We start from the raw sequence: 16,376 nt of genomic DNA on the forward strand, positions 1-16,376 counted from the left end.
AGACATCTTCAGTTGATTTGTGTTGGACTGTTGTAAAGCCTCATTAGCTTCCACAGGCCTTGCATATCTCTGAACATGAACCACTGCAGGTGCCACAATGAAGCAGTGTTAGGCCTTTACTTGGTGTCATGCGCCTGTAGCGTGGCGTTGAAGTTGGATGGCTCCTGAAGGAGGTGGAAGTGCCCTAGGACCAATGGTTGCATGAGTAAGTTGCATGAAGGCAGTTGGTATTTTGGTTTTTGTACTCTGCATATGGCAAATGATGGTCATAAAAGAGGGTGGAGACTCACTGGCACAGGTTGCGCAAAGAGGTTGTGGATGCCCCATCCCTGGAGGCATTCAAGCCAGGCTGGATGTGGCTATGGGCAGCCTGGTCTGCTGGTTGGCGACCCTGCACATAGCAGGGGGTTGAAACTAGATGATCATTGTGGTCCTTTTCAACCCAGGCCAGTCTACGATTCTATGATTAAGAAGACACTGAGGAAGAATTTGAATAGAGATACTGATGAAATTTAGAGCTTGTCACTAGAAAGCATATCACCAGAGACCTGTAGCTATAGAGGAGACTTCTGCACTAATTCTGTCATCACCCTCAAGGTCTAAGGGTGAAGCAATGGAAATAAATGGCAGAATCCCTTCAGCTGGAGCATGTTCATTGTGCGTACTGCCAGTGTGAAGCAGATGTGCGATAGGCTTATTCAGAGCATTTGATGACAGGATGCAGGACACTGCCTGGGGCTGTGAGGTAAATAACAGTAGTCTTCTCCATGGGTGCTATTTAATTTTTTTCTGTTAAATGAATACCTTTCTGACTATGCTGGTGTTGCTTTGCAACAGAAAACTGAGCTCTCTATCTGTGTAGCTGCTGAAATCAGAGATGGTTTACTTTGAGCTGTACGTAGGTGTTTCAAGGGAAGCACTGCAGTTCTTCGTGTGTGGTATTTGTGTCTCTCTAGATTCAAAGTATCATGAGGATGTTAGTAACTTAATGACATGAAATGACCTGCTCTTGGGCCTCAAGTAAGTGTTTGCAGGAATGCTGTCCGCCAAGTCTCTTCTTCCCTCTACTCTGCACTGGTGAGGCCTCATCTGGAGTATTATGTCCAGATGTGGAGTCCTCAGTACAGGATAGACTTGGCCATGTTGGAACGTGTCCAGAGGAGGGCCACAAAAAGGATCTAAGAGGTGAAACACCTCCCCTACAGGGACAGACTGAGAGATCTGGGGCTGTTCAGCCTGGAGAAGAGAAGGCTTTGGGGAGACCTGAGTGCAGTCTGTCAGTATCTGAAGGGAGGCTGTAAGGCTGTGAGTAAGTAAGAAGGGGACAAACTCTTTAGCAGGGTCTGTTGTGATAGAACAAGGGGAAGTGATCCCAGACTAAAATAAGGAAGATTTAGGCTGGGTATCAAGGTAAGGTTTTTATTGATGATGATGGTTTTTCCTGTTGTTTGTTGGATCACGTGGATTTGATTTTTTTTTTTTATTATTCTTTTTTTTTGTGGTGGTGGTTTTTTATGATAAGGGTGGTGAAGCAGTAGAATAGGTTTCCCAGAGAGATGTTGGATGCCCTGTCCTTGAAGACATTGCCAATCAGGCTGGATGGGGCTCTGAGTGCTCTGATCTAGCTGTGGGTGAACTCACCTGTTCACTACAAGGGAGTTGGATTTGATGGCATTTAAAAGTCCCTTCCAGCTCACATAATTCTATGATTCTTTCAAGTCTCATTGATAAAACTAGCTGGAAAGAGCTGGAGGTTGTACTGCCCTGCAGTCCCAGTTGCAACTGGAAGTACATGATTACCAGGAAGATAGGAATCCTATAGGAAAATGCTTTCCCTCCACTCACCTTGCATGCCAACATCAGAGTCTATGGACTTTTCTTAGGAAAACTGTTGTCAGGCTGCCAGGTGGTGGAAGTTTCCCAGCACTGTATGTAGGGAATCTAAACCCAATGTTTTTATGTAACTTAATTCTTAAATTAAATCTCGGAGCTCAGTTTGAACAGCACGATTGCCTCACTCAGTTGAATAAATTCTGTGATAGTCATACATGCTAAAATCAACAGTTAACATCAGGAGAACAAATTCTTGCTGTGAAGGAATTACTTCTCTCTCTAATCATTCTCAAGGACTCAAAAGTTTGATTGACAGTAACCTGCTCACCTCCCACACTTCCTTTTCTGTCTTCACTTGCTTTTTTTCCCTTTCACTAAGGCAGATCTTTTGTAATCAGTCTGTTTATTTCGCTGTTTCTTTGGGGATGACAAATTAAGCTACAGATATATTTTAGTGTTGTAATTACAAGTTGGAGAGAATGGTTTGAGAGCTCCACCATGTCAATGGGCTGCCAGTGGTCAGCTCTGGAAATCTGATTCATTGCTTTGGAAAAACAGTCAAAATCTGTGCCTCAAAGGTGTGAACTTTTGAGCCTTGTCATCGTAATATTGATTTAGGGTGTAATAAAATGGGACTGCTGATAAAGGATTGAGCAAGAGAAATATAATTAGTGCCAATCAACATGAGCTTATAGAAAATAAATCCTGTCAAGGTAACCTGATGTCTATTAGGTGTTTTTAATGTATTTGCATGTTTAGATTATAAAGGTAAGATTTGTTATTTATGGCTTCTACAAGACATTTGACTTAATAATGTAGTTTTGATTAATTTGATGTGGCATATCAAGGGATGAAATTGAGCTTTCTCAGCTTCAGCCTTTTAAGGTTCATGTCTTACTCTAAACTAGTCGTCCTAGACTCTCTCTGAAATTGGTGAGGAGCAGAAAGAGTCATTGCTGCAATTGTGAGTTGACACCAGAGGAATGTGGTCTTGCAGGACAAAGCTTGAATGTCATCTTCAGCAATTTGTGTGTACACCTATAGGAGAGCTATGGAGAGTCTGTGCTAAACCTGGGTCTGACCTTGCTGCAGATGCTCTCAGAGTCTGTTGGCAGCTCAAGGAGTATGATGGTGGTTAGGGGTGGAAGAGCATGACTTCAAGCCACTGGGTTTTTTTTTTTGAAATCATTTATTACCCTAATCAAAGTGAAGGAAAGAACTGATTAAATTGTTTCTGTCAGGAACTTTTAAGAAAGCGGGATTCTTCAGCCTGTTGAACAAAAATGTAACATGTTGTCTAGAATTGAAAGCCAAGAAAATTTGTGACAGAAAACAAAAACCAAATAGATTTTGACAGCAGGAATAATTAATCAGTAAACCTTTTACCAACGCCCCCAAGACATCTCTAGAAATTTGGTGATCGTGATTGGACTTTTTTTTTTCTTCTGAACAAGGCAAGAAATCGAGTCCTGTGCATTATAATTTCCAACAGGATCTGCCTAAGGCTACAGAGGGATTGCTAGGGTTATCTAGTCAGTAAATAGTGCGGTGGTCTCTGTGAAGAGGATAGGGCTCCCCTGCTCTGCGATCAAACTGTCATTCTGAAGTGAGTCAGAGAAAATGGAGACTGTAATTGGGGACTCAGAGGTGATGATACCTGTCAGTCCTCCTAGTAACTACTCTAGGTAGACACTCAAAAGCTTTGAAAACCTTCCGGAGATGCAGAGTGTTGCTAGCTGTCCCACACCATAGCAGAGTTCGCACCCTGGCTGTATTTCTTCCTCTTCCAGACTACATTACTCTCAAATATTGCGTAAGGATGTTGCTTTTTCTTGGGGTATAGCAGTGTTGACTCATCTCATAAGCAAAACAATTTCTTTGCTTTTTTAAGCACAGGCTGTTCTTGATGCTGTGAGTTCCTTTCCCATTTTGCAGTATTAGACCTAACAGAATGAGTTTTTTTGGTTTTTCCCTCCTCCTTGCTGCCACTGGTCCACTGTGAACAAATGCATTTCTGTTGTCTGCAAAGTTTCATGTAAAAACAGAATTTTCTTTGGCCGTTCTTCTTAGAGCTGCTGTCCTGGCTCTCGCTCCTGCCTGTTCCTGTCCTGATCTCCAAGACTTCTCCCATCTACCATCATTCCCCCAGCACTACAGAACACAAGTGGCATAGCTGTGTTCACATCACCCGCTGTTCCTTTTGCTACCCGATTCCCAAGTAATACCAAAACATCTGCATGTGGCAAAACAATAGGTTTGTTCTAAGTTCTCTGTTGTTTTATTTATTTTCAGAAAGATCTGGAGAAGGTCTTGAACCACAGGAAGTTCATTTATGTTGTCAAAGCAGTTGAGTTCTTTTCAGCCTAAAATGCTGCAGTGCTTTCAGTGATAGTCCCTCCAGCTGCTTCAGCGAAGCAATGGAGTTGGGAAGATATGTTAGTCAAACTGTCCTAAAAGTTTCCAGCCTTTTAATTCCAGTGCCTTCAAATCATTGTAGAAAAAGGTATTTTGCTAGTTTTTACTTCAATAAAGAAGTAAAAAGCCTTTCAACAGATGTACTTGCCTATTACCTTCATCAAATCTCCAGCAAAGCCAGTGGACTTCAATGAGTCATGAAGAAGCTGACTTCACTTTAAGGAAATGTACCTCTTTTACAAGACTGTATGCATTTGTCTTCAAAGAAACCTCACTATTCAGGTGAACAATTTTGAACTACAATTGCAGATGCATTAGAACTCAGCATTCATTTGAATAAGGGTCTTTTCAGCAGTCTTTTTTACATGTGAATATTTTGCATATCTCTTTTGAACTCTACACATCTCAGCACCTTTCCTTGAGCTTTTCCCGGGGAATAAAAATTAAATAAACTTAGAATGAGTAAGAAATTCCTATTTGCATCACCATTCATCTGCTTGTAAGTCTTGCTACAGAATACCACGTAAATTAATGCTGCCTGGATAATGTAATTCTATGTTTAACATGGCTCAGGAGAAGGATAGTGAAATAAATTCTTAGAAGATGGGTTCCTAAAGTGTCTGTCTGCATTTTCTTGAGCGACTGAAGGAACTGGGGATGTTTAGTCTGGGGAAAAGGAGGCTGAGGGGAGACCTTATTGCTCTCTTCCAGTATCTGAAAGGTACTTACAGCAAGAGCAGGGTTGGTCTCTTCTCACTGGTGACAGGTGACAGTATGAGGGGAAATGGCCTCAAGTTGCACCAGGGGAAGTTTAAGTTGGATATCAGGAAAAGACTTCTTTACAGAAAGGGTTGTTAAGCACTGCAGTGGGCTCCCCAGGGTGGTGGTTGAGTCACCATCCCTGGATGTGTTTAAAAACCGTTTGGATGTGGTGCTCAGGGACATGATTTAGCAGAGGGTTGTTAGGGTAGTATGGTTGGGTTGTGGTTGCACTCGATGATCTTGAAGGTCTTTTCCAGCCTAAGTAATTCTGTGATTCTTTAGCAGCTTTGTTCAGGTGGGCTGATGTATATGCTTTAACTTAAAGCATCAGCCCAAGGACATCTGAAGAAAAAGATGGGATGTGATAGGCTGCTGATGCTGGATGTCTGATCATCCGTGTGTATAGACTTGTCAGTGTTAATGAACTGTAATCTTTGTGTATCTTGCAGAGTTTTAAAGGATTTTTGAAAAAAATGATTGAATGTCTGTAAAGTATCTTGGCAAACTTTGCTGTAATTGCTCATTTCATTTCAGTTTGCAAAAATAACTTTGTTTATGATCTGATATTTTTAATAGCATATTTCACTGTTTCCATTTAAACTTCGAAGTGACATCTTTGTTTTTCCCTTTTTAAAGAGTAGCATAATCCAGATGCCTGTCAAAAGAGTTGTTGATGTAGCATTTATGAGTAATCCTTCTGTTTGAGTTTTTTGTTTTGTCAGAAATGTTTGCCAAGCTCTTATGAAGCTCCCCATGAATATTATTGATGCATACTTCCTTTTAAAGAAGCGATTAGCCATGCAGGAATTCAAACTGAACAGTCAGTCCTGAAGCACAAATATTTTCTCAAATGCTACATAGTGTTATAGGAGGAGTTAATTTGTCTGTGTAAAGGAAAAGAGGGGTACTGAGCTAAAATTGTTCTCTTTCCCTTAACCCGACTGAACTCTTTGCAGAGGTCAGCATTCTAGTTTTGGAGACTTTTGAAGAAGTGCTCCACTGTATAACCTCAGGGTTACTGTCAGTCTGTTTAAATCTTTGATGATGAGATGTTAATAGTTCCTGATCTTCTTTTAAACAGTTGAGTGCAATTGCAAGAAAAGTAAGAGGAAGAAAACATAGCAAGTAGTCTTAGGAATTATAATTTTGAGCCCAGAGCTGCTAGACAGTAAATCCAATGATGGTGCCGTTAAAATATTTATATAAGTAACTTGCACATTAGGCACGTGTAGCATTCTCTGCTCTGGTCATCCTTCTTGGGTGACAACTCGGTGGCTATTGCATAAATTCTTTCAGGCAGTAGTGATGACTGACAGCATTGCCAGGCTTTTTCCAAGCACCTCAGAATCCTCTCGGCTTGCAGATCTTCAGCAGTCCCCAGACTTCTCAGTATTTTAGTAGTTGGCTGGTAGGAAAAAGAGAATTCTGTATATTCTTTATTATCTAATAGATTAGGGTCAACATATGTAATAGCATCACTGTACAGAGCTGTCATCTTTCCCTATAAGGATGATGAAGTCAAGTGGGGCTTTGAAAATACATGCATCTTTCAGTTTCAGCTCTAAATAAATATTACTTTTTGCTTCTGTTGCAGCCTGTAGCCATGCCCAGTTGCAGAACCTGCCTAGCTTCTCCTGGCATCTCTAGTTGTTCCCTTTGCAGATCACTTTCTCAGTGCCTGGCAACGTTATAACAGCAGGCACTCTAGAGATTTTTCAGTGGTCGAGCTGGAACAGGTAAATACACCAAAGACAGTGGGACAGCACACCTGGTAGAACCCAACCCATGCAGCACTGAGAGCATTGGGTGCATCAGCCCATCCCTCACTCCGTGCCGGCAGGTACTTACCAGCTGGAATTATTGCTAAGCAAGATGTTTGATTTTTGACTCGCCAGATATAATGCTGATAAGAACCCTCCTTTTTCTGCTTACAAAACTGTTCAACCTGCCTTGTGTTTATATATATATTTTTTCCCCAGATTTGCTTTCCTTTCTAATTTGCAAAGAGCGTGCTCCACTTGTGCTTCCCTCAGTTTTTTTCCCTTTCATTGCCTGCCACCCCACGCTGTAGCATTTGGCATGGGGGAGGATGTTTGCAGGGCAAAGCAGCCTGTAAAGGGCATTTTTAAAGCGCTTTCTGCTTCCCATTTGTTCTGTAGCTTGTCTGCAGGGGCAGCCTTTTGTAGAAGATTTTTGCGTGAAACCTTTTCTGATTAATTAACCTAAAATAATAGTCTCTGTGTCCTTGGTTTTCATAGAATCATCCATTGGTTAAGGTGGGAGAGAATCTCAAAGACCATCTAGCTCCAATCCCTCTGCCATCAGATCAGATTTACCAGGATCCCATCTAACCTGTCCTTGAATGCCTCCAGAGATGGGGCACGTGCAGCCTGTGCCAGCACCTCACCATCCTCTGAGTAAAAGATTTCTTCTTAACATCTAACCTGAAACTCTCCTCTTATAGTTTAAAGCCAATCCCCCTTGTTCTATCAGTATCAAACCATGTAAAAAGTTGATCCCCTTCCTGCTTGTAAGTTCCCTTCAAGAAGTGGAACAATGCAGTGAAGTCTCCCTGGAGCCTTGTCCAGGCTAAACAAGGCCAACTGCTTCAACCTTTCTTCATACAAAAGGTGCTCCAGTCCTTTGATTGTCTTTGTAGGCCCTCCTCTGGATCCATTTTATCCTTCTTGCTTTCCGTTTTTCCAGCTGTGAGCAAGATGTGGAAGGCAAGTGGTGCATGGCATCATTGCTAAGATGGATGTTGTGTGCTTTGCATCGAGGAGCTCGGAATCAGACCCGTGGGGTTCTTGGGCTGCACTTTCCAGGGCTTTGCATAATGCAGAATAAACAAATCTAGAGACCAGCTTCCGTCTATTTTCTTTTTGTCTTTCTGCACCAAGAAGTCCACTGCTTCAGCAAGGAAAACATTCTTCTTGAACCCTTAATTTTGCCACTTCTTACTCAAAACCATTGACTTTGCTGTGAAGTTTTTGCCTTTCACTCTACTTTTCCCTGTATTTTGGAAGCTGTTTGACATGCTCATGGAAGTTGTATCATGGTAGACGAGCACTTGCTAATGCTCTCCTGCTTGCTTTCTTATTTTCCCAGTTCTATAGATGCTGCATGAAGTAAGGCAGATCTCTTATTTGCCCCAGAAAGGCTCTTTGATTTTTCCAAGTTTCCTTTCATTACAGTATTGAGTTGCTGAATGTTGCTGTTTGCTTTATATTGTGAGGATGCTGTTTAAATCTGTGCACTTCTCACACTTTATGCAGCTCTTGGTAGATAAGCTGGTCTGCTCTATTGCCCTTTATAGGGCATCTGTAACAGCAAAGCTCTAAAAGGCAGTTTTGCTGAATAAGATAACTGTTTTAACTTGGTATAATGCAAAGTCTTTCTGTCCCTTACGGCTCTAGCATTTGGATACTTATAATTCACTTCTTAAAACTCAAGTGTGATGAGGCAGGATTTAAACTGAAGGGCTTGGGGAGTGGGGTCTGAAATGGCACTGTTGCAACCAACTGGGTAATAAGCCAGGCCAACCAAACAGTGACAGACTTTCCTTAATTGCCTCCAGTGATATGAGCCAGAAGGTCAGCCACATCCCCCTCTACTTAGCCCTGGTGAGGTTACATCTGAAGTAATGGGCCCAGTTCTCTTCAGTTCAAGAAAGAAAGGGATCTTGTAAGAGAGAGTCTTGTGGAAAGCCAGAAAAAAAGATTGGGGGCCTGGGCATCTTCATTGTGAGAAAAGGCTGAGAGCCCTGGGACTGTTCAGTTTGGAGAGGAGACTGAGGTGGATCTTATCAACACTTACAACCATCTAACAGGTGGAAAGTCAAGAGGATGGGGCCAGTGGTACAGTTTCTTTCTACAAAAGATCCAAACTTGCTTTTCATTACCTAGGTCTTTTAAGCCTAGGGCATCTCTGATCCTTACATTCATTCATGAGGAAGGTTCTGTTGAGGTGGGTGAGTTCTCACCAGTTTCATATACTATGTAGCCTCCTGGTAGTACTACCCTAAAGGACCAGCTGCTGACTGACATCATGAAAGTTGCTACAATGATGGAGTATCTGAAGTAGATGTCTGGTTTCCAACAGGTTACCTCTGGTCATTTTAATTTAGAAGCTTAGGTGCTGCGTAGGATGTATGATTTGTCCATTTCGAGGCTATCAGGCTGCTAATGGATAAATTGGGCTGCTGCTGTAGGCCTTTGTAAGGTGCCTTCAGCTTCATGAAATATTGATACAGGGACGTGAGGCTTTATCTTCAAAGCTAGCAAACAAAAGAGAACACCTCTTGGTGTAGATGTTTAAAGCTCCTTGCTGTATGTCTGTCTCTTCTACTTTCAGTATTCATGTTAGTGGTTCTGAGCTGACTGACAGGTGTTCTCCTCTCTCCCCCTCATTTTGAACTGTAGTTAAGTTTTGATAAGATCAAAATCCTGTCCTATTAACAGCCAGGCTTTTCTAAAGCAGGGTAGAGAAGGCACCCAAAGCCTAGTATATAAAGTAAATAACGTATGTTAAACCGTAAATACCATTAATCCTTTCTTTGTGTTGTCCCAAGTAATAATTTTGACTCCTCTTTGGGACTGCGTGTCCAGGAGTAAGGAAACAGATTTTGAACCTAAGCCCGTCTTTGTGTACCATTTTCATGGTGACGGATTATTCCCTTTCTTGCTCCATTTTCCTTCTGAGCTTTTCTTCAAACATCCCGTATCCAGCTGTGAGGTCTGTTTCGCTTTTCCCTATGGCACTGCCATCTAGAGTCTACAGTCACGCTTTGTAGATGTTCCTCGTGTCTTTCACTTTTGAGGTAGGAAAGAAAAAGAATTCCTTCATGTAAAACTGCCACTGGTGTATCAGACTAGTCCTCTTCCTTATCACAAACCCACTTTATTTTATGTTTTTTTTTTTTTTTTTTTTTTTTTTTTTTTTTGTCAGAGGTGGTTCTTCAGTTCTGCAAAGTCTGTGCTTGCTCTTGAACAAGTCCTGAGATGACTTTGGGAAGTGGATGTTTCCCTAGGGAGACCTTCCATGTTATTGTGGCCCAGTGTTGCCCTTGAAGAGGATGGGATAACTGTGATGTGGTGATTCACTACGCAAAGGAGAAATTACTCCCTTGAGTTTTTTCTGTCCTTTCCATAAACTTCTTCATGAAAACAGTGCTCTTTCTGAAAAACAGGAAAACAAACCAAACCAAAAAAAAAAAAAAAAGAGAGCTGTTATTTTTGTTGGAGCTTTTTCAGGCAGTTCATGCAGAATTCTTTAAGCGTGTCGCAAAAGTCAGAAATACTCCGTTGAAATGTCTCAACAATGTGTTTGAGCAGCATTATATAAATGAATAGACCAACTATTTGGAAAGCCTAAACTCCAAAATGAGTCTAACCCTGTAAACAAAGCAGCTAACGAGGAGAATGCAGCTCTGTATGACAGAGAAGACAGGAATGATGGGGATAATGCAGTCTAGACACTTCTTTTTGTGTGCCTTCCCAGTCCTTTCGTTTGCTTGTTGCTTGTATTATCATGCTTTGCATTTTTGAGAGACTAACCTTGCAGCTGGCTACTGCTTGGGAAGGGATCTGCTTTTTCTGCATGAAACGAGGACTGAAAATTGTAAATGATTTTGTCTGTTTGCTTTTAGAGATTTCTTTTGGGATGTCAGCAGGCCCCACTTTAAACTTTTATCTTTTTTCCTTCTCTTTGTAATGGTACATCATGAACTGCAGTCAGCTCTCATTACAGGTATTACAGGTCATTTGTTACAACACGAGCTATTTGATCAGCTCATCAAGCCAAAGTTGCTTTATGCTTCATTTACAGAATTATATAAGCATCTATCAGTTCTATTAAACTCTTCTGAAGGAATTCATCATGGCACAATGGAACTGAGGGCTTCACGGACACTCAAGATGACCTTGGATGCATTGTGTCACCCTTTGGTGTCCTTCTTTTTCTGTTGCTTCACCACCTTCACTGTCTCTTTGAACCATGAGCTTCTCAGTGCTCAGCCAGGTTTGGACTTTCACAGGGGAATAACTTATTACTTTTATTTTTTTTGGTCAGGCTATTTGAACATAGCAACAGTCATGCAAATACTCTGTAATAACGTACTTGCAGGACAGGGAGGTGTCCTCCAAGAGGTTTTGCATGATAAACTTCCAACAGCTTGCAGGTAGGGTTAGTGAAGTATATTGCTCTAACAACGCAAAATATGTAGTGTTTTAATTACACAAAACATTATGTTTGTATAAAACAAAATAAGCTTCAGCTTTTTTTGTGAAAGAGAAACACTTTGGTTTCTTTGGAATGGTTTTAAACTGAGACAGGAGGTTTAGGTTAGATCTTAGGAGGAAGTTTTTCACACGGAGGGTGGTGAGGCACTGGAACAGGTTGCCCAAGGAGGCTGTGGATGCCCCATCCCTGGAGGCATTCAAGCCAGACTGGATGTGGCTCTGGGCAGCCTGGTCTGCTGGTTGGCGACCCTGCACATAGCAGGGGGTTGGAACTAGATGATCATTGTAGTCCTTTTCAACCCAGCCCATTCTATGATTATACAAAACCCTGATTACAGTGAACTTCCCTTGAACAACAGAAACTTAGAATTAGCTTATGTCAGCTCATTTATTCATCTGTGTCTCTCATCATTGTAAGAATCTTCTTCATAGGGCCAGAAACTCCAGTGCAAAAAACATGAAATCAATAGGTACTGTTATGCCCACTTATAAATAAATAAATAAATATTTTATTGATTTGCAGATAATGACAGCACTTCATTCTTGCAGGATTACAATCTACTTCCCATCATGGAGATTACTCTCATATATATTAGATGTGAGATGGAGAACATAGGTATAAAACTGCTTTGCTTTAATGAATAGTCATTTTATTCTGGGCACTAAAATGAGATATATTTCTTTAAATTTATCTCTTGGGATTATTTTTACTTCATGGGCAAACCCCACATTACCAAAGACTTAGAACGCTATTAAACTTTTAAATAATCTCATGTCGCCTCATTCTTGCGAGTGCTTGAACTTGTCCTTTCTTTGATAGCAACTAATTAAGCAAAATATCGTGCTCTTTCTGCTCTCCTCCACGTCCTTGATTAGAGGGTTAACACTGTGTTATCACGGGTATTAGATGCTCTTTACTAAACCCTAAGAATCCAGCAGCACCGAACTCCCCATGCTTCCTAGCAGATTTCTGTCACCTTCAGGGGATTAAATTCTCCATGCCGATCATGGTGGCATGTACCATCTCCCATTCTGCAGCTGTTTTTTTTTTTTTTTTCCTTCTCTAGCTCATTTAAAGGCTATTCTTACAAAGCCTAGGTGACTTCATCTTTGTGTATTAACGTAATTCTCCTCTTTTCTTCCTAGGTAATCTGGCTTCCCAGAAACCTCCTGCTAAATGCAAGGATTTGCTGTCCTGTTTACTGACTATTACACCTGAGGCTGATTTTGATACACATTCTGGATATCATAGGGTAAGTGTGCAGTTATCTGTTGTTTTTGCATTTTAATTTTCCTTTTATCTGTCCTACATGAACGTAGTTTGGGTTATGCATTCAGTGACTGCAGCAAATCCCTGTCAGAGCATGTGCAACTGTGTTACACTAGAAAAAGAATGTAGAAGGCTGAATGCTAGTGCTATAAACCTGATCGAGGGTATATGCACTGGGTTGTGTGGCTGCAAGAGGGAGTAGAGTTCGCCTCCACAGGCTCAGAGGTTTATGTCCTACAGAACTGCAAAAAGCTGTAAGCTACTTTGAGTGCTGTGATCGCCTGGAGTTTTAAGCTACAAAATATACTTATATGTTTGTATTACAAATGAAACATTTTTTATTATATAAACACATTATAAATACCAGTGAAGTTTGCAAAATTGTGTGTGTAGATTTAAAAAAAAAAAAAAAAAAAAAAAAAAAAAAAAAAAAAAAGCAGATTAAAGGTTGCTTAGTTTTTCCTAAAAAAGAGAGAACTGATTTCCTCTCCTACTCAGTTCTACTACGCACGTCAAAGTGGAAATGTAAATATTGACTTCATCACTGAGTGACTCCCATAGGACTTTTTACCTTTCAGCTGCTAGGGGAAAGTGTAACTTGGTGGAGCAGATTTGGGTTTTCTATTTTTGTTCTTCCTTACGGTGTTGATCCTCTGTTGTTGCCTTCTCTTTCAGCCTGCTGCTTTACTCGTCATACCCCATTCCTAGCTTCTTTTCCCAATCTTCTTTGTGTGTTTCTCCTTGCAGAGCTAAGCCTGACCCTTGATGCTGTATGACAGCTCTCTTGGCGTCCTTTGATCACGTTCTGGCTTCTGCCAACTAGATATTTAGAACTGTTGGTTAATTCAGGCTTAAAAGGGCCTCTGGATATTGTCCAGTCTGACTTCCTGCTCGGAGCAGTGTCCCCCAGGTTGCTTAGGGTTGCATGCATTTGAGCTTTGAATATCTCCAAGAATGGAGATTCCAACACTTCTTCGGGCTCCTGTTCCTGTTTCACGATCTCATGAAGGATATTTTCCTCATCTCTCATCAGAATGTTCATTATTGTAGCTCCTTTCTTGTATCTCTCCGTACTTTCAAGAATAGGCTCACACTCTGCCCTGTTCCATTGGGAATTGGAAACCGTAGTGTGATCTCTCTTTCCTCTTTCATGATTTGTTCTCCAGTCACCAATACCCTCTGCCTATCCTGGAGAGTTCACAAGTGTTACATGGATGGGTAGGACCACCCCCCCAGACTTGCTGGCTATCCTCTTGCCAACACAGCCCAGGAGTGGTGCACTTTCTATTTGCGTCAAGACCACCAAATCCTCTTTTCTTTTTTTCTTCTCTAATTTTAATCAGATAAATCTTTTTTGCACACTACACAACAGTTGTTGTGTTGCTTGCTGTTCCCTCTTGGTGTTTCTTGCTGAACACCTCAGCATCCCCAGCACATCTGGATCATAACCTTTCTGGCAGCCTCTTCCCGTAAATAGGTTTGTAATACACCCATGAAGACTGTTTATAAAGTGTATTTCCCTGAGCAACTAGCTTACAGATTTCAGTACAGCTTTGATAATTTAAAAATGCTTCTTAATTCCTATCATTAGTTCGTTCATGGTAAAACAGGAAATTGTGTGTATGCTTGAGTGTGTATAAGTATTTGTAGGGAAGTTTATTTAATCTCTTTCTCTGTGCTACCAATACAGTATCATAAATAGTATATGTAATAATAGAAAAATGAAATTGTTACTTGAAGTTGAGTCTGAATTTTGAATAAGGCTTTTATTTTATATTCCTTCTTTGTTCCGGCATGTGTTTGTAATGCTGTAAAACTGAATATACCAACAGCTGTAATTGTCTTGCAGTTGTAGTAAAATCAAATGTTCTCTAAATAACTTTTTTTTTAGTATCCCTCACAATGAAAATACAGTGTCATTTTTCCCTATCTTTTCACGGGGTGTATATGTTGTGAGATGCCCTTGTTCATTGCAGGGGTGTTGGACTAGATGACCTTTTATGGTCCCTTTCCAACTCAAATGATTCTGCCCCAGCCTTGCCTTGACACACTGAACAGACGGTCCTTGGAGAAGGGAGCTGTACTCCAGCAGGCTTTGCTGCCTTATTCATTTATAAATGGATAGCAGAAAGGATCAGGAGGACATCAGAAGTTCGATGCTCAGACCATAATTATCAGTGTAGCCAGGGTGGCTGGAGCTGAAAAGCAAGTTCTTGCCTTTAAATCTGCTGAGAAGGGGAAGAAAAGAAAGCAATAGGCAGGCAGGAGGAGTACAGAGGGTTAAACATACTGAACTGGGGGAAAACAGCGGAGTGGAAAATAGGTAAGAGAAAAGTAGAGAGGAAAAAAAATAACATATGGGAAAGTGGATGAAGATTTTAACTTGCAACATAGCATTTTGTTTTTAATTCAAAGCAAGATTGTCCAACTGATGAAGAAGTACTTACACTAGAGCAAGTCTTATGGTGATGAGTGACAGTTTAATTCACTTTCTGTGGTGGGGAACGTCTAGCAAATCTGGCTTGATATGTTGCAGCATTGCACAGATCAAATCAGTACAAAATGCTGACTATAGTCTTAGGCTGAATATCAGCTTATTGTACTGTTATTGTATCAGATTATAGTATTTCTTTGGGTATTTCTGGTATCATGTCTGTGATCTACTTGGGGCGGGAGGGTAAAATGACAAAACTACCCAACCAACAACTCTCTTCTCTTTATTGAAGCTAATTATCACAAGTAGTTGACATATGTAGTAGGAAATGAGCTGCCCGCTGTGTCCAGGCTACCTCATCAAGGCTTCTGCTGTGGGTTGAGAAGCTGTTCAAAAGTGCCTTGGATTCTTGAGTGGACTTTGTTTCTAGAAATGGGCTGCCCCTAGGAGTAGCGTGCTTGTCTGTCTTACCCATTTGAGGATATTTCTAGCTCAGCTGCCACCCTTAAAACATTTTAACTTGCTTATTCTTCTAAGAGTGTAGAAGGTATTTATGTATGTTGGCCATAGCTCTATACAGCTTGACAATCACATACTGTTGCAATCTCTGTGTTCTAACTAGGGAAGTATTTAACCTCTGTTGTTTCTGGCTCAGACTAAATCGGCTTTCACCATATGCAGCACCTCATATGAAAATGTGTGTGTGGGGGGGGAGAGAAATCTGAAATGAAAGGAAGAAGTTGAGAGCTGTTACCATGATGCAGTTATTTTAGCAGCAGCAGGTCTCTCGGCACAGCAACTTGATTGAGTGTTTTCTGAATGTTTCTTACAAGGAACGAGGGTCAGGAAGGTATGTAAACTTCAACCAAGACCTCTAACGACCACACACGTTTAGGTGCTTGATTGTGTTTTGCTTTTCATTCTTTGTAGCTTTAGGTGGGTTAAAGCAAAGATTGCAGTCTGTTCCGTCCCCCTTTTTTCAGAAGAGAGCAAGCTGAATGAAGTAGTTGTTTTTACTCATGGAAGTCCAGAGTCATACTTCTTGTATGAATTTCTGATAAGCTTTGGGATGAAACAAAGAAACCTAGGAATAACCTCACTTGTATCTGTATGATATTCCTACAGTAACTTCGTTAGGGGAGGACCTCAGGAGGTCATCTTAGTCAACCTCCTGCTCAAAATAGACCAGCTGCAGAGTGGAGCAGGTTGTTCAGTGCTATGGTTGTGTCCAGGTGAGTCCTGAGTATCGCTGAGGATGGAGACTCAGCAGCCTTCATGGACAGCCTGTGTTGATTGGTGAAGCACTCACTGATTTTTTCCTCCTCATATCTAATTAGATTTTCCCTTATTGCAACTCAGGCCTGCTGCATCTCCCTTTACTGGTTGGCCATCGCATCACTGAAAGTGGAAGACCTGAGAGATC

At 41.1% G+C, this 16,376-nt stretch overlaps 1 protein-coding gene across 4 annotated transcripts in view; it reads left to right on the forward strand.

Annotated features, from left to right (window-relative positions):
• The window catches only part of KLHL29 (kelch like family member 29), a 401,375-nt gene that overhangs the window by 58,024 nt on the left and 326,975 nt on the right, over window positions 1–16,376 (forward strand). For all 4 annotated transcript variants that reach the window (XM_085218109.1, XM_085218110.1, XM_085218107.1 and 1 more), the window contains exon 2: window positions 12,396–12,502. The gene's annotated coding sequence lies outside the window, so the exon portion shown is untranslated. The remainder of the gene's footprint in view (window positions 1–12,395; window positions 12,503–16,376) is intronic.

This window comes from Meleagris gallopavo, chromosome 2 (genome assembly GCF_905368555.1).
Source record: "Meleagris gallopavo chromosome 2, MGAL_WU_HG_1.1, whole genome shotgun sequence".
NCBI classification, from domain to species: Eukaryota; Metazoa; Chordata; class Aves; order Galliformes; family Phasianidae; genus Meleagris; species Meleagris gallopavo.